This window comes from Zonotrichia leucophrys, chromosome 4, assembly GCF_028769735.1.
Source record: "Zonotrichia leucophrys gambelii isolate GWCS_2022_RI chromosome 4, RI_Zleu_2.0, whole genome shotgun sequence".
Lineage (NCBI taxonomy): Eukaryota > Metazoa > Chordata > Aves > Passeriformes > Passerellidae > Zonotrichia > Zonotrichia leucophrys.
The window spans coordinates 30,786,923-30,804,934 of NC_088173.1; the positions used below are offsets into that span (position 1 = coordinate 30,786,923).

Genomic DNA, 18,012 nt, shown 5'->3' on the forward strand with positions numbered 1-18,012 from the left:
CATCTCTCTTTTCTCATGTCTCTTTCACTATTTGTTATTATACTACAGCTAGGCCCAAGGACACACTATCTTTGCAGGTACAGGACTTGGAATTAACCACGGTTTTATACTTTTCCAGTCTCTTTTCAACTAAATTTCCCAACACTAGGTGTGGTTAATACTAGCACAAATCTAATGGCCCTCAGTAGAAGCAGCTGAAAAACAATTTCCCTAAGCACTTTCATGACCATTGATAAGCATTGGATTTGTAAGCTGCAATATTTTAGAGCTAGTTAAAGGCACAGCATTTGTACCTTCTATGGAAGTTACAGGTTTGGGGTTTTTTTACTTGAAAACCTGTAAAAAATATTTTTTTTTCAGTGCTTATTGCAGCTATTTAAATATCCTGACAGGTTTAGATGAACTGAAGTGAGACCTCATGACTCACTTTAAATAATGTTTCTTATTTGCCAGAGTTAATTTAAATTTATCCTTTGTGGACATTCATTAATTCCTGCAGTTGAGAGAGACAGGTGAAGTTATAATTTTTTTCCCTTTGTTGTCCTGGCCAACTTGTCTCAGCTGTGTGTACCAGCTAAGTTTTGTGCAGAAGTTTTCTATACAGAGTATGTCTGCCCAGGTCTGCTCCTCAGGAACTTGTCAGAGTATTTAGTGCTGCTTAAAAAGGATGCAGGAGGGCCAGGTGCATAAGGTAGGGAAGGAGAATCTACAGCTTCCACTGTGGAGAGGCCACAGGAGGCTAGCTCATAAAATAAATTTTTCAGAGGGAAAATTTAAATATAATCTGAACAGTACAGCTGCACATATCAGTGGGTTTCAGTGAAACAGGCAGCTAAAGATACTCCTCTTGAAACAGTTTGGAGGAGGAAAGGCAAAGGTTTTTTTGACAGATGACAAAAGCACTACAAGAATTGACTATTCAGTATTTGGAAAGCAACCACCTCTTTAATAAAGTATCAGAATGTAAGCACTTCTTGTTTTCTTCCTTTGCAGAAAGTTCAAAAGTTTAATCTCTTACTGTACAGTGCAGCCTCAAAAGCTGACCATATCTGACCCATTTCTAGCAAATTTCCTACCTCTTTCATATTATATATTAAAGAACATTCTGATGTAGCAAGTAAATTCAAATATGTACAACTAAGCACATGCCAAACATTAAGCATTTATCTAGGTACAATACAATGAGTGCTGTACTTGGATTTCAGAGTATAATCAAAATCTCTGACTTGACTAGAAAAAAAATAGTCTGTCTTTTAGCAGGACTTCTAATTCTTTAGTATAAGATCTGCTTGACAATTAATATGGGTTTGTGCACAACCGAGTAGCAGGGCCTGCGCCCTTGAGGCAGCAGCATTTGGGATAAGGCTTGCTGAGAGAGCTCGGTGCAGCGCTCGAGGCCTGAGCTGCTTTTTCTCAGCTGTGGCTGTGGCAAAGCTGCTCTCTAGTGGAGCTGAGGCAGAATCCCACTCCAGTCACAGCTCCTCAGCCCCTCTGCTTCACCGCAGCTCTGCTGCTGAGGGGTCCCGTGTCCCTGGAGGGCCCTTATGGAGCCCTGAGACCATCCCGGGGCAGGCCTGATCCATGGCTCAGAGGGAAGTCTGCGCTCCGTTTGCAGCTCACCTCAGTGCAGCCCCTGCGTCTCCATGGGCTGCATCAATACACCACCAGAACATCTGGGGTTGTCAAGATTATGGACAGGTTATTTCCCCAAAATATCTCTTCTCTGCAGACCCCACTGTTTTTAGCGACCACCAGTGTAGTATTATGTTAAATTTTCAGAGATTTTAAGTGCCTTAAGAGGACACGAGTTCTTTATAATATGTCCCAAGAGCACCAGACCTTCAGGCTGCTTAAATCACTGTGGATACACAAAAGTCAAGTAGTAGAGCCAAAGCTGGAGTTATTGCCAGTAAGTGAGTTAAAGTGAGGCTAAGATCAGTCCCTGTTGTTTGAAGGATACAAGATGTGCCTTGGAAAATGTCCAAACCTCACCTGACAGGAAAATTGATTAGAACTAAAGGGCTTTTGGTTGCTACATAGCAGTCAATAGCAACCAGAAGGAACCCTGTGTGTTGTATTAATTTCACTTGTGTGAACTCTGTGTTCTGAACTAAAGCCATAGGTGAAAAAAAAGCATAAGAAAAACTAATTCAGATGTACAAACATCACAGGTGCAGAATTACTAATTACTGCAGAGTTATTAAAAAATACAGGAGGGAACGTATTTGGGGGCTTAATATTGCATGCATTGAAATCAATTTGGCTTTACAAGCACAGATAGCACTGTAAGTTTTGCTGCCATCTTCTGTTACAGGGCCAGTATGGCCATGGCCAGCAGGTCTGGACTCTGGGCTGCTGTGCCACAGGGAAGAGGTGAGCATGCCAAGGAATCTGCTGTTCACAGATTAAGGAGGAGTTTGTGGACTCTGCGGAAATTAACTTTGTTTCTTCTTCCAAAACAAAAGCAAAATTTCAGAAGGATTTGCCAAATATTCTTGGCATGAGGAGTAGAATTGAGGAAACATTTCTCTTGGTGTTTGTAAAATGAAGTACTTTAAGACCTTCTGAGGTAAATTTTGGGCTACCCATGATCTTATTTTCATTTTTGCAGACTGAAAAAAATTTCCAGGACAAAATATGTGAATCAGAAATGGACTGTGTGACCACTTGCTCTATAGAAGTGCTAAGGCTCTGGAGTTTGTGATCCATGCTGTGTCTCTGTTGCTGGTAGGCTCTCATCTCTTGGATGAAAGGTGCATCAGGCAAGTCATGATTGATGATTGCATCTCAGATATGCCCTTGTCATGAGCGCAGCAGAGAGCCTTTGAAATTTTCCTGCTATCTGTGTGTGCAGCGCTGTGAATCTGGTTTGGTGATCTAGAATTCACACTAGTACTGCCAATAACAAAGAAACATTCTCAGTCTGAATATCAAGTCTGCATTTTCTGCTGAACATTTTAGCCTGCACACGGAATTGCAGATTTTGTGATAGAGGCAGCTCTTCAAGATGCTACTTTCAAAAATACAAAGATTGTTTAAAAGCTGTTCACAGCTGATTTAGGGGGAAAAAAAGACACACACAAGGGACTTTATTTCCTGATAGCTGTGCCTTCATCTCGACTGTCAGCGGTGTGATTCTGTCACAGGCTTTCTTTGCCAAACATCAAAATACCTCCCTTTGCAGGAGTAATGTTAGCTATCTCTTTTTGAAATGGCATCAAGGGAATGTGCTTTTCTAACTTCAGTTTCCAAAATGAGAAGCTAAGGTTTGAGCTCTTCTTCTTGCGCTGAAGAACTCAAGTGACTTAATACCTTCTGTTTCAGAGAGCACTCTCCTTTTGTGCTTCGTATACCACAGTCTCCATCATTACCATTTTTAAAAATAAATAAATAAACAAAAGAAAGCAAAGGACATAAAACAAACAAAAAAGAAAACCCCAAAAGATACAACAAATTTCCCTCTTTTTTTTCCAGTCATCATAAAGCTGTAGCCCATACATCATCAGTCAGGTGCATGAATAAAACATTATGAAGCAATTTTTCTTCTGCCTTGTCCTGTTTCAGTCCCTTTTCAAGTTGTTGGCTTCAGGCAATAATTTGTCAATGCAGGTGTGCCATGTTTTCTTGTGACTGCAGAAGCTGGAAAAGTGACTTTGAATAAAGGAAGGTGGAAATTCTAAGGCTGTAACAGCACTGGGCATAAAGGCAGGGCTGTGGACTGACAGAGAGCATCATCTTACAGCCATGCCCATGGAAAGAGATTTTGGCCTTCAGAGAATGGAGAGTTATTCCAGAAACACACTAATTGATTGAAACACAGTAATGTATTCAGTAAAGGCAATTAAGGTTAAGGGTTAAAGATGTTTTTTGTGTCTGTCTTACGCCCCTCCAACCACAGGCAATTCCACTCCTCTCTCACACTCCCATCCCATGGTTTAAGTAATGAGGCAGAGCAAGGATTGGACCTGGAGCTATGAAAGCAACACCCTCTTCAAATCCATTTGTCTTAACAAGGCCATAAAATGACAGTCCAAAACAGAAAGCTGTCCACCTTCCCTGAGGCTTCTGGAAGACTGAAACCTCAAGAAGGATACCAATGGTTCTCCAGGCGCTGACACGCTCCTAAATCTCCCATTGCTCATTTGCTACAAAATCTGGCATCAGCACACTGAGAATCAGGCTCTAAAATTCTACTTTAATGCTTTTGTCGTGAGCTTTGAGGAGGAGATGTTGCCTCTTGCAGAAAGGAAAACGTTGAAATAAAATAGATGGAGGAAGAGAGGGAGAGTATAAAAAGACATTCAGATTTAAATAAAGCCTATTTTGCAGATGCTAGGGTTAAGGTGCTCCACAATCAATACAGCTGACGTTTTACTCTAATTGTCATCCTCGTTGCTCTTTTCTATCAAGCCCACATGCTATGAGAAGCAGTGAAGAGACAATTTCATATCTACTAATTATTATCATGATGTTATTAATTTAGACTAAGGATAATAATAAGATTGGGTGTGTGTAGAAAGAATTCATTATGAAATTAATTGCACTGATTAGGGTCAACACATGAGATAAGGTTTATAAAGCATTTTAGAAACAATTAGTTTTGATGGCTATTTGGCATCCTAAGACATGTAAATCTAGAGCACACATTTTACATTTCTCCCCCTCCCCATTCATATGCTAAGTCCTCTGATAAATGCAGCTTGTTCAAAAGAAAATTGAAATCAGTGGATTGAAGCAAAGCTGGATAATGAGGTATTATTGATATATTCTGTAAATGCTTCAATTATTCCTGCCTTCGGGTTTGAAATTATTTCAAAGAAACAAAGAAATATATTAAAAATGGCTTTTTACAAAGTCAATTTTAATGTCTCCATTGCATTTGTGGTTGTTGTCTTTTCCCCTTAATAGATATAGAAAGGGTTTGATTATAGTTATCTTTCTGAATGTACTGTTGCTTTTTGCAATTCCTTTCTCTCGACTCTCAAGGGCTCTCTCACAGAATGGTGGCCCTCAGTTATGTGAAGCACCTGTTCCCAATTCATCTCTGTAAATGAGACTTAACATGGCTTTGTCTCCTTGCATCCTAAATGCCCCTTCTTCTTCTCTTTCTTTCTCCTGAATCCTTAAAGAAAACAACCGTCAGAAGGAGCTAGCAGAAACATCCTTTAAACCAAAGAGTGACTGTGCATTCAGGATGTTCTTTACCAGAAAGGTCTGCAGTACTACTCTACATTGCTCCCTAGTGCAGCTGATTTTTGGCACTTGATTTCAATGTGGCCATACTTGGTCAATCTTGGCAGCAATCATCTATTTAGGATGAGATCTTGGGATCTCATCCTAAATACAGGCCGTTCACACCAAAGAGGCAGTTTAGCTAAACTTAACCCCTTCTGACCCAACAGAGGTCTGATCCTTGCTGCCACAAGAGGTGGGCTCTCAGAGGTTCATCGGTGTGGCTGCCCTGAAAGCAGACCTACCCATTTGGGTCTGGCTCATCCCACTGTGCAGTCACTCAGACTGACCATGGAAACAACCAGCTCCTCCATACTACAAATGAGAAGTTCTCAGGCATTTTTTTTCCAAGAAGCGTTTGTCATTATCTACATCTTTTCCCATGGGGAAACTGAGGCCCGGAGGTCCGTGACTAATGTACCCAGAAGACCAAAGTGCTGCTGGCGTCCAGCCTGTTTCTCCAGAGGCCTGGCACAGAAAGGGCATTAGGGAGCTGCGGGTACACAAGCACAGCACGCACAGCTTCCTGCATTCAAATCCCTGAGGAACACAGGGGGTGCAATTAGGAACGGAACCAGGGCTCCCTGAAGTCAGTGGAAATCTTTCCAATTGTTTCAACAGGTATCTGGCACCAGCCCCTGGTGAATCCTCTGAGGCTGCCTGTTACCTGCTCTGCGTGGCTCATTAACAGCAAAACTCACAGTGAGCATGCAACTCCTCAGCTGGCAGGTTTGCAGGTATCTGTGCTTATCTTTCCATTGCAAGCAGCAGCTAACAGAGACAGGGTGGGGAAAAGAGTGTGAGAAGGGAGAGATCAGCCACAGCAAGTCACAAGAGGAAGCAGCTTACAGGAGTGGCAGGACCCCTTGTTCACTTTTGCCTGTCCCCCAGGAGCTTGGCAGAAAGCTGACAGCTCTGTGGCAGTCAGTAGAGCAAACACCATTTCTCAGCTTATATTCTATTGAAAAAGTAGCTTGATCCTGTGATTGATCAATGCTCCTGGAGAGTCAATACTCAGATCACATGCAGTAAATCCCACAAGCAACACCAAAACTGCAGTGAGTGACTATGTCTCAGCACACTGCCAAATTCTCTTTCCCCTCTCACACCAGAAGCCCACCAAGCTGATGGAGCTGAAGTGAGTGACATCAGCCCACCAGAAGCTAGAGGTTGGCTCATTTCAGTCTCAGAGACATCATCACTGGACATACAGCTCCAAGGGAAAGGTCTAGAAAAAGCAGCACATCCTTTAAAAGAGAAAATAACACAGGAATTTTGGAGAGCTGCAGTAATGCAGTACAATACCCCAGGTGATAGGCCACACAAACCATGCCTTGCATCAGGGCAAGCTAGACTATTTCATTAGTCTAGTAGAAGAAGAAAAAAGAAAATTAAAAAAAAAAAAAGAAAAAATTTAAAACAGATTATACAGCAGCAGGCAGCCCTGCCGCTCAATACCAAGTGATAAAAATCAATTGCATGATCAATAGGCTTTTCTGTCCACAGGGCTTTGAAGATTCTGCTGTCATGCTCTCTGCTATAATTAGCACTTGATGAACTTAAAATGTTTGATGACTGTGAAATTGCATTCCTATAGAGACAATGCACATCTGGAATAACAGGATTCAATTTGGGCTCTATGGAGTCTCACGCCATTAAACACAGAACTTTAAATAGTTTTCACTGCAAAAATGGGGCAGCCGCCTTGACATGCTAACATCAGCACTGGTCCACTTGCTCCTCAAATCACTGGTGTAGCAGACAATCTCTAAAAATCTCAGGATATACTTTTAAAACAACTACAATGTTTGCTTGTTTAGGAATGAATGTACTCTCCCAGCAGAAGAGAGACTGACCACCCTTATTTCAATTTCACCTTCACAGTCAGAATGAAATCAGAATGGGGTATATCCCACTATGTACCAATAAGTGTAGGGAGAAAGACTCATTAACAAATTAACCTGTTCTAGCTTCAGTACAAAATAAGCTGCTTTGTGATACAGATTGCAAACTCTTTTGTTGAAAGAAAAAAGAGGAAATGCATTGCAAATATGATTGACTCCAACTCCCAGTTTTGCAGGGCTGAGAATGCAATGGAGATGTAGAGGAGAGTGTGTGTTTTCTTCTCCAGAACCAGTATTTTTCACTGTAGCCATTTCTGCCTTGCACACAAAATGAAAACAGCCCTCTCCTGCCTGGGCTGGGAACACACACCTGAAAAGGGAAGCTGAACGGGAGAAGGGTAAGGAGAGGGTGATGTTTTCATTCCCAAGAGCAGCAGAAACCTGGCCATAGTTTACAACAGACCCCTTCACAGGGTCACGATAACCTGCACGAATGTTTCCACCTGCGCTAGTCATCCTGGCAGCTAAAACCCCCCAAGAAAAGGTGCACTGTGTCAGACAGCTGTGTCCAAAGGGTGGGCACACAGCACAGATCAGGTGGGGTCACCAACCCTGCTTTAAGGCTTAATGCCAATGGAGTGTGGATGTGACTTTGGGAAGACATTGGGTGAGCAGCTGGCCCTCTCAGAATGAGGGCCCACGACATGGGGGCAGTGTGTGGCAGCCCAGACTGGCCTAAGCTACCTTTCACTCTACACAATAGCCTAAAACCAGAAAAACAAAAAATGAAGGCCTGCAAATGGATCTTGAACTTACAGAGGTGGTCAGGGCCAGTGTTCAGAACCAGGACACTGGTTTCTACCATCATGCTGGGCAGATATTAAAAGAAGCTGAGGCAGAGTCCCCATCAGAATTATCTCTTTTGGTGCTGCCTCCTCTGTCATGGAAAAAAATTCTCTTTTGTCTCGCAACGTCCCACCATTTCCTCCAGAGTCCAAGGAAACAAATGTAAGCTTAAATATTCATAAATATTTTCATGGTTTCTCTCTGACTACATGTGTTTCTGCACTGAAATTCATCATGGATTCCTGCCTTAAATCTCGTGCTTGATCTCTTCAGTTTTTGTCTGCTATGGGAAGCTTGTCATGAATTGTGGAACATGCTGAGTTGCAAGGGATGCACAAGGATCATTGAGCCTAACTCCTGGTCTTGCACAGGAGCCCCAAGAATCACACCATGGCCCTGAGAGCATTGTCCAAGCACTTTTGGAGCTTTGTCATTCTTCCCTGGGGAGCCTGAATTTATTGTGAAGAATGAAAAGTAAAATTGTTCTCACTCTTCTGGCATTCATTATGTGACAAGGTTAATGCATGGTAAGGTTTGAGGGCTGGATTTGAATCTAGGGGGCTGATCTCAGACTTCAAGCTAAACTTTTTTAATTTTTGCTCATGCTAACACTGCTAGAATTATCAAAGCCATTCCCATTTCTGATCTGTAAGGTCTGAAAGCTAACAGTTCCATGCACATAAAAGTACAATGAAGAACACACGTTGCCAAAACAGAGCAGCATCTCATATTTAAAGACACCTACAAAAAATGTGTGAATATGGATCAAAAACCAACAAAAAATTCCCTTCATATATGACATGAGAAATACCAGTGTGTATTTTCTGTCTGCTTTTGTAAGGTGCCTATAGAACATTTTGAAGGTAGAGGTTAAACATTCAACCTTTACTTTGAGCTTTCCTGCCCCTGAAGTGTTTCCATAGATACATAAAATATAAGACAACCTGACCTTTGAAGGATGCTCTATTGAGTTTTCAGATATTATCTGATTGTAACACTTTACCCCTAACCTATTCTTGGCTTCTGCTTTGTATTATCATGAATCTCTAGTTTGTACCTGTAGAGGCAAGGTCTTAGGGTTTTTTCTTCAAACTTTAGTAGCACGGCACTGGGACCAGCTTTTGCTTCACCAATTCTTTGATCACAACAGAACAGCAGCAAAACCATAAAGAGTAGAAAAGCTTTTGTTAATTCAAGTCCCTGCTGCTCTTAAACTCCCCCCCAACCCCCTCTTTATTTTTTTTCAGAAAGTGTAAGTGTAATTAGCTGGTGTTTGCCACTTCAGCCATGACAGGTAGCAAGACAACCTGAAGATGTGGCACATCTTTGTTTGGCTATTTTGCAGCCTGTTAAGTGGGTAGCATAGGCTGTGCCAAATTCCTGTATTGTCCTAAGGGCACATCCCAGCAGACAGCCTGGAACACCAGTTACTGATCTAATGCACCTGCCTTGTCATGCTCATCTAAACTGAGTGGATCATAGCTCATATTTAGGGAAACATCCCAAGTTGTGAGAGCTGGAGGAGCTGAGACACTGACCTCAATGAAGACGCGATAATTTACATCAGCCAGAGCAGCAACTTTGTGGAACTTTAAATCAGTGAAGGATTTCCCTCATTGTCCCTGGAAATGTTCCACAAAAATACACTGCTCCCTCTAGTCTCAGTTGTCATTGTCTTAAGCAATTACTGCTCTATATTCCCCAGAAAATTGTGTAGCAGTATATATTTTAATCTCAAGGTGACTTACTGCCTGTTTTTCCATAGCGAGAGATGGGTGCTTTACTTCAATAGCTTTTATTAGTGGTGAAAAAAGAAAAGGCAGCGATCGGATTTTGTAATTGAATAGAGAAGGTAATTTGCACTCCAGTCTTCTTGGAAATGAGGCTTTTTATTAGAAAAAGGAAAAGGTCTGAAAGGAATAACTGTCTTTCATGCATTGCGGCACAAAAGAAAAAGGCTGGAGAACAGTGGGGGCTGTCCCTTTCTTCCAATGTGTAGTTTTTTCCTGGAGAGAAATCCAGAGCTAAATCTTGGCCAGATCTCCGTGGCACTGACCAGTTAGTTGGCTCTCAGGGGTCCTGAATGTGGGCAGCCCTTGTAAGCACAGGCCTTGTCTTGCACTGGTGCCTCAAGACACAGCACAGAGAAAAAGAGAGGTTGGGTTCTGGAAGAGTGTGTGAGGACAGTGTGGAAACCTGTCTCACATCCCAGGCTGCTCCTAAGGAGACTTTCCTCTCCTGCCACCAGGCCACAGGAGGCAGCGCTGCAGAAACTGGAGGAATAGACAGTAAATAGACCCTTCGTTGCTGACGTATTTGAGGTAGGGGCACTGCTCCTGCAAAATCAGATGTTGCAGAAAATGAGCATCGTGAACTTGGGAGAAGTAGAAAGCCTCGATTTTAAATAAAAGGCTTGGAATTATAAATGGTGTCAATAATTTAATGAATGAGACTGAAATCAGGGGCTCAGAGAGTTGATTCCACTAAAGTAGTCTGAAACATGGTTGAAAGCCCAAAGACCTTTGTTTTACCTAATATGACGTAATATTTTTGACTCTTCAGTAAAGTTTTTAGGTAATGCAAAAAAGCCTGCTTACAAGCTGAATCTACATTTCCATTTCATTATGAAATAGCAATTTCTTTTCATTTGCTTATTAAAATCCAGCATGAAACACAAACAGAAGGTGAAAATGCCAGCTTTACTTTGAACTTCCTCAAGAAAAAGAAATTAATAGCCAAGCTGCAGAAGCAGTTGATGATAAAGACTCCACTGTCAGAAAAAAAATCTGCTCATTTCCTGATTAAGGAACAAAGGTAAGAATAGTGATATTTTTCATAGACTTTAAAAAACCTTAAACCAACTGAAATACTGTTTCCTCATTTTATACAAAGGAATGGATTTTCTCACTGTTTTTGTCTCAGGCTTTTCTCTGTCTGCAGGCTATTCCCCATGCCTGCAAAAACCAGAAATTGGTGCTGATACATAAGTAAAGGGGAACTCAGTGGAGCAGAGAGGTGTGAATGGTTGAGCCAGCCTTGACAGCAGCTCAAAAGAAGATTATTTGTTGCTCAGAGAGGCACTAGATGGTTGTGTGAGATGAGGATGGCAAGATCTGCTGAGATTACAGAGTCTGTCCTGAGACTGAAACCATCAACTGTATCACTGCAGCAGGAGAAAAGAAACATTAACAAAACCTTCCCATTGAGAAATATTGAGTAACATCCTCTACCAAGACAATAAACTTCTCAAGATAAACAGGACTGGGCCATCTCCACTTTTTGTTCATATTTGCAGAGCAGCAACAACCACCACCATCATCAGGTGCAGCTGAAGAAGAACATTTTAAGCACCATATATGAAGTTTTACAGTTCAAAACTACTTGGGGGATCTTCCAGATGGGACACAAATATGAACTGTAGGTTTTAATTAACTGGTGTGGTTTTGGTTGCCCCCTCCACGTTATTTGGTTGCTGAGTATACGGCATGAATAAATGAAGAGAGATAACCAAGGGGGAAAAAAACTACCTTGCAAACACAGTTCAGCCAAGCTTTATTTTTCAATTGGCTAAAGAAGGAAGCTTCTTACACTTAGTGTGACCTAGAAACTGCACATTCCCCAGCAGCCCTAATTAGTTGAAGAAACTAAGCATTTTACCACATAACCTTCAAATAATCTCTTTGAATTCACTGGTTTCCCAAGTGTTTCTTCCTTGTCCCATTTCATACAGTTAATGAAACATCTCAATCAAGAAGCTGGTTTTTATCTGCGAGCAGTTTCTGCCTGCATTCTAAAGGACTGAGACTTGAAAAAATTACCACTCTTTGTTTTGTTCCTTAGGGTAAAATGAGTGTTAGCACCATATCTTCTTTCTGACCCAAAAATGATTTCTCAGGTACTTCACCTCCCTTTTTACTCTCCAAAGGATACTTTCGTATCTCAGGAGGAGGAGAGTATGGGCATGGGAATCCAAAATGCTTTGTTTCTCCTGTACAGCTGCTGATTGGAGCATCCAGCCCCTTTCAGCTTTGCCTTTGAGATGGGTTAATTTGCACTGTGGCTTGAGAATGTTCCTGTGAACAGAGCACACTTCATACGTGTCAAGGCACTGACGTTGCCACGGCTGGCACGTATGTATGTAAATAAAATTTTATCCAGAGTGGAGGGAGACAGGGGCATCCTGTTCATGGAAGGCCTGTTTTCCTTTTATTTTTTTTCATCCAGCAGCTGTTCAGAAATTGCTTTTAGTGACCTTTGGCCCTACCTTCTGGGAACAGATCTCTGACCTAAGCTGACCAAAGCAGTGTCATCCCATTCCAGAGTCTGGGAAATTAACCCACACAGAGAAAGCCTGGAATGTGTGCAGCATTTCGAGAGCTTCTTCTGCCTTTCTTCTTGGTTTTTTTTCCCACTCACTCATTTCCATTATGACTAAGTAGGACAAACACAATTGAAATTCCTACTGGAATTATTGCTATTGGCAGATCCTCTACTAAGGGGAATATCTGTTGGAGTTTAATCTGTATGAAATATTAAGCCACATAGTTCAGATGGTTAAAGTGTTCGTGTAATACTGGTACTTGATGACCTTCAAATTTTGGAATTGGCTGGCTCAGTGAGCTACCCAAGAATCCTCAACATGGTCACTGTTTGCCTTTCTCTCATTTTGAACTGCACTTTGTTAAAAACTTAGCCAAGAGATTTATATGCTTATCAGTTTTGATGATAGCTGGTAAGCAATAGAAGATTAAGTCAACTAATCTGTAAAATAATTGTTAAAACTGTTTTTATTTCCAAAAATGCTCAACCAAAAAATTATTTAAAATATGAAAGCATATTGCTGGATGTTCACTAGAAGTCCAAATTCTGTTTGTGCTAAGGTTGTGGGGGTTTAGAATAACTGAAGAACATTGTGTCTGTGAAAGTGTTCCAGTGAAAACATTTGGCCAGCCCCAGCAGACTCCTGAAAAACTTCTTCCTTTGTCTTGCTGTTACAAATGTGGGGGTAAGTACACAATGGAGTAAAGAAATTACTTATTGACCAAGGCTTTTATCTGTTCACTTTCTGAAATAAATACACATTGTGGTTTTGAAGGCTATAAAAACTACAATGCAAATGCAAGCTCATGATCCGCAGCATAATAATGCATTAATGACTAGGCACAGGGGAGAGAGCAAAGGCCAGAAGGGAAGAGATAAAGGAAAGCAGGGCATACAAATCTAACCTCAAGAGCCAGCTGGAAATTATCCATCAGAGGGTTCCCTAATGGAAAACAACTTCAACAAAAAGGCAAATTGTATTTTTTGCAGTAATTATTTCAAGTCCACAGGGGGAGAAATTGCAATGATGTTATGTTATTTCAACAGTTTTCGACATTTTCAAATCTTACTTCAGGTCATAGACAAGTGCTCAAAGGTTGAAATATTCCTTAGGAGGAGGAAGGGGGGGAGGAAGAAAAAAATAGTCCAGACTTTCTGGACTTTTTATTCTAGCTCTTCCTGAGTACGATTTTTTTTCTTTTTTTTCTTTTTTTTTTTTTTTTTTTATGTCAACCAAATTCTCATCAGGTGGAAGTAAACCCAGTGGGTAAGAACCAACTGAGTTGTCATTTGGCTCACAGCTTTGACAGCCTCTGTTTTCCTGGATGTTCTGGGAAGAATGCTGTTCAGAGAAAGTGTTTGTTTTTGGTTCCAGATGCATTTCCTCTCCAGAGTATCTGGGGTCACACAGAAACCAGCACCATCAGTGCTCTGCACCCCGTTGTGACTCCTCACAGTGGGGTAACAGAGAGGGTTCGAAGGGTTTGGTGTCACATAAACTTGTCATTTACCTGTTCTGCTGCAGCTGTCATTCCTTTCCCGAGAACTGCTCGTTCGCTTCATGTGTAAAATTTTGCAGCTGCTTGAAAACGTGATCATATTTCTGGCCCGAGTTTTGCCTAGAAGCGATTCCCTAAGTAGGAAAATTGTGGAAAATGCAGTTGATTCTTGTTCTCATCTCCGGAAAAGCAAGCGGGGCTTCTTAGCCGAGGTGCCCAGAGCACCGCCCGAGCCCGGAGCTGCCGCGGACTGCGGCACCATCTAGTGATGCCTGCGGGCTCGCACAGCTCCCTCGGCCTGGAACACCGGGGAATCCCGCCTCAGGATGCCAGACAGCTCTGGCGACACCTCAACTACAAATACTGTCCTTGTCATCGCCATTTTAAGTGCCTTTTCCCCTGGCACACCATGTAACACTGAGTTAAGCACATCTGCAACACATTTGGGTGGATATCTAATGAACTACAGAGGGTTTGCAGGGCACAACAGAGTGGTACTTACTGGAGAAAGCAAGATGCAGTGGGAAGAGTCAACCACATTTCCACGTGTATTTTTCTGTAAATTCAGAGTTTTCAGTTAAAAAAAAAAATACCTGGACAAACCCCCAGGTTGAGGTGTTGTGAGGGTCCTCAGGACAAGGTGAGAAATGAAAATTTGACTCCATGTTCTCAGAAGGCTGATTATTATATTATATTATATTATATTATATTATATTATATTATATTATATTATATTATATTATATTATATTATGCTATATTATGCTATATTATGCTATATTATAGTACATTATAGTACATATTATGCTATACTAAAACTATGCTATAGAAATAGAGGGGATACATCAGAAGGCTTCACGAGAATGATAATGAAAGTTCGTGACTGACTCCTCAGAGTCTGACACAGCTGATGGTGTTGGTCATTAATTAAAAACAATTCACATGGAACCAATCAAAGATGCACCTGTAGGTAAATGATCTCCAGACCACATTCCCAAGCAATTAGATAATTGTTGTTTTCATTCTTTTCTGAGGCCTCTCAGCTTCCCAGGAGAAAATCGTGAGCAAAGAGGATTTTTCAGAAAATACCATGGTGACACCAGGCTTTCTCTCCTCCCTGCTGAAGTGGCCCCTTGCCTTTCCAGCCTGCTCTTCTGCTTTTTTTGGTTTGTTGTTATATTTTTTTCCTGTTGTTATATTTTTTTCCTTTAGAGGAAAATTAATCAAGGTATCCAAAGACCATTTTAGGGTCTATAATATCAAAATCAGGCAAAAAAAATTCTAGGGGAGTTGGAAGACAGTGGTAGTTTAAAAATCTTCTTTCTTTATAAGAGACTGCAGAACTGCCACTACATGATAGGCTCAAAGTTGAAACCAAGTGTTGAGACTGACCAGAAATTTTTCTCCCATTGTTTTCATCCACTGGGAGATATTGGAGGTGAAAACCAGATTACTTCGAAAACATTTCCTTTTTTCTGTTGTTCTTCTTCTTAAGCAGTGATCTGAGTTTTGGTGATCTCTTTAGTGCCACATCACTGCAGTAATAGCAGTGAGAGACACACTAAAGACCATAGAAAAGGCAGAAGATCATCAGGTTGGAGAGACCCAAGGATAAAACAGGGGAGTTTTCCTGAAGAGAGCTGGCTGCAGAGAGAGGTGTCCATTTCCAAATGAGGTCACCTTGTGCCCTCAGCGCCCAGGCAGGAGCTGGGTCACACCCATGGACTGCAGAGCAAGGTACAACCCCTAGATAGAGGTTTGCTGAGCTCCAGCCAGCCCAGGAGCATTTCACTGGAATTCAGCCCTTGCCAGGGAAGGAAACAGACCCTGCAAGTTCATGCTGGGAAAAGAAAGATTGCCTGGGGCTAAGGGTTGTGTCAGGGAACCAACAGGAGACCCCCAGCCCCTGGAGTGGTGCTGGGAGGAGCAGCCCAGGAATGCACACACTTTGTAGGGACCAGCACTGCTTAGAAAAGACAGGGTTTGGTGGTTGTTTTTTAAATCAGAAGTGGCAAATAGGAGTCACTCAGGATCTGTTCTGTAAGTTACTAAGCTCTTAGTTTAACTTCAATTAGATTGCCTGTCTCCACAGACTGTTTTGTAAAATAGGGGCAATTCTTGCCTGAATTGTCAGAGCATTTCCAGGGTTTGCTGGCTAATGCTTGAAAAAAGGCATAGAAACCTTTGAATGAAAATTCTGTGACAAAGAATTCAGGATGCTAGAATTAAAATAGAGAAAGAGCAGATTTGTGTAAAAAAACCACCACAAACATATCTCTAGTTTTGCCATGGGGAGCAGGGAAGCTATTCACCTAAAAATGAACTTAAAGACTATTGGTAACTTCATGGGGATTTTAATTTTTTCTTTTGAATTTGAGGGCAGAGAAGATGGGAAGGGATGAGAGCAGAAGTGAGGTACTGTCCATTTTTCCTCCTACTGTGCTAAAACTGAGGTTGACATTGAGTTCCCAGAGACTAAGCACCTACTCACAGTCCAATTTTTATTAAAATTATCCAAAGAGGTCTCACCTGAAGAGTTAAGTTGCTGAGTGGCATTCATATATGAGCTGACAGCTGCACTCTGCAATGACTCAGGGCACTGTCACCATCCCTGTCCCTGCATCCCCACCAAGGGACCATCACTACCCTTCCAACGTTTTGCCATAACTCTGCTTTGGCTGTTTTTGATGGAAATGAACCCAGCAATAAACCTCGTCTGTCCCTCAGCTGCAGCACAGCCTGTGCTGTCCATGACAGCAGCTTGAGCACTCTGACCTCTACAGGGCTGAGACCAAGGGGGCTCCTTTGCTCAGCCCTGGGGCAAGGGACAGCTGCAGCCGCCTGGCCTGAGGCAGGGCGCACTCTGCAGGTCTGGTGCTCCCAGCCAAGGGGCACATGCAGAGAGTTCAATTTCCTAAGGTTAACAATACAACCTGGGCAAGGGAAGGATCTCTCCTTTTAGATCTACCTTTCCTACATGTAGCTTGTATTATACATATATACACTTGTATACAAGAACTGTGGTAAAGCAATTTATGTAAGCATGGCTAAGCTTTACAAACAAACAAAAGACAACCACCAAACCGAAATCAGGAACTTAGCATTTCAGCTCCTTCAGAGCATTAGCAAAGCCTGAATACGGCAGCTGAATTAAGAGATGAGCTTGCTCTCTCCCCATACAGGCCATGAGGAAGCGAAGCCATCCCTCACACCAGCCAAGTCACCTTTTGGGGGCAGGATCTCCTGCTGGCCTGCAAGGTACTGCAGAGTCATGCACTTGTGCTTGGCTACCTGGTTCTGTTAAAAAACAACTTGGCACAAAGCAGGTTCCTAGCATGTTTTCAGCCTAGCAGCTTTTATCCTGGTTTTCTACTGGGAAAAAAAATAGCAGGTTTTCTGCCAGGCTGCAAGGAGCTAGTCAAAGATAAGGATGACCTGACTGCCGGTGTTAGGGAAAATGATTTCTCAGGTTGCCAACCCACTTGGGTTCTCCAGATAAGGCAGCTTGTCCCAGGAACAGCTTCCTGAGGGTGGGGGGCAGCACTAGCTGGTGGTACAAAGGGCAGGGCCTCCTCTGTTGATCCAGTTTGAAATCATTAACTCAGCAGAGGCAGAGAGGCACTCAGGTACCCAGCGCCTGCCATCCCTGTGCCATACTCTTACATGCCCCTTGCAGCCTGAGGCACCACTCCCGTTCCCTGTCCACACCATGAACTGCTCACTGGCAGCCTAGAGGAGCAGCAAGCCGAGCCTGCCCCATCTGGGCACTGCCGGCCCCAGCACAGTGCAGCCCCCAAGGCCGTGTCCTGTGGCAGCACTGCACCCCGCTCTTTGCTGCTTAGGTACCAACTGCATGGCTCACAAACCCGCATTTCCACTGTCACCTGCATTACCTCTGAAACTCAACTTTAAATTCCACAGCTTACATCTAGCTGCACTTCTCTGGTAGCAGAAAATATTGCCCTTCATGCCTATAGGGCCCATCCTTCCAAATCACAAACAGGTTCAGCATTGCATTTGAACTTGTCCATTTGTGTGCAGCCCCCACCTTGTGCCCTGACCTTACTAAAGCAGGCAGAGAAATTAAAACAATATGCTGAAAAGGAAAAAGAACATATTTCTGGAGCCAGCCACTGTCCCTGTCTGTAGTCAAGTCTGGCATCTCTGTACTGACTCCCCCAGGCTCACCTGGCTTGAGGTCTTCAGGAGCTCTGTTGATGACACTGGCACTGCTCCTGCCTCTAATTAAAAATGGGTTCCACAGCCATTAAT

General features: G+C 42.5%; 1 long non-coding RNA gene across 1 annotated transcript; it reads right to left on the reverse strand.

The window, feature by feature from the left end:
- Positions 1-9,855: 9,855 nt before the first annotated feature.
- On the reverse strand, positions 9,856-14,297 carry LOC135447536 (uncharacterized). The gene is made up of 3 exons (XR_010440188.1): positions 14,244-14,297; positions 13,754-13,875; positions 9,856-10,258 (listed from the first exon to the last, which is right to left on the reverse strand). It is a non-coding gene; the product is annotated as an uncharacterized LOC135447536 (long non-coding RNA).
- Positions 14,298-18,012: the final 3,715 nt, after the last annotated feature.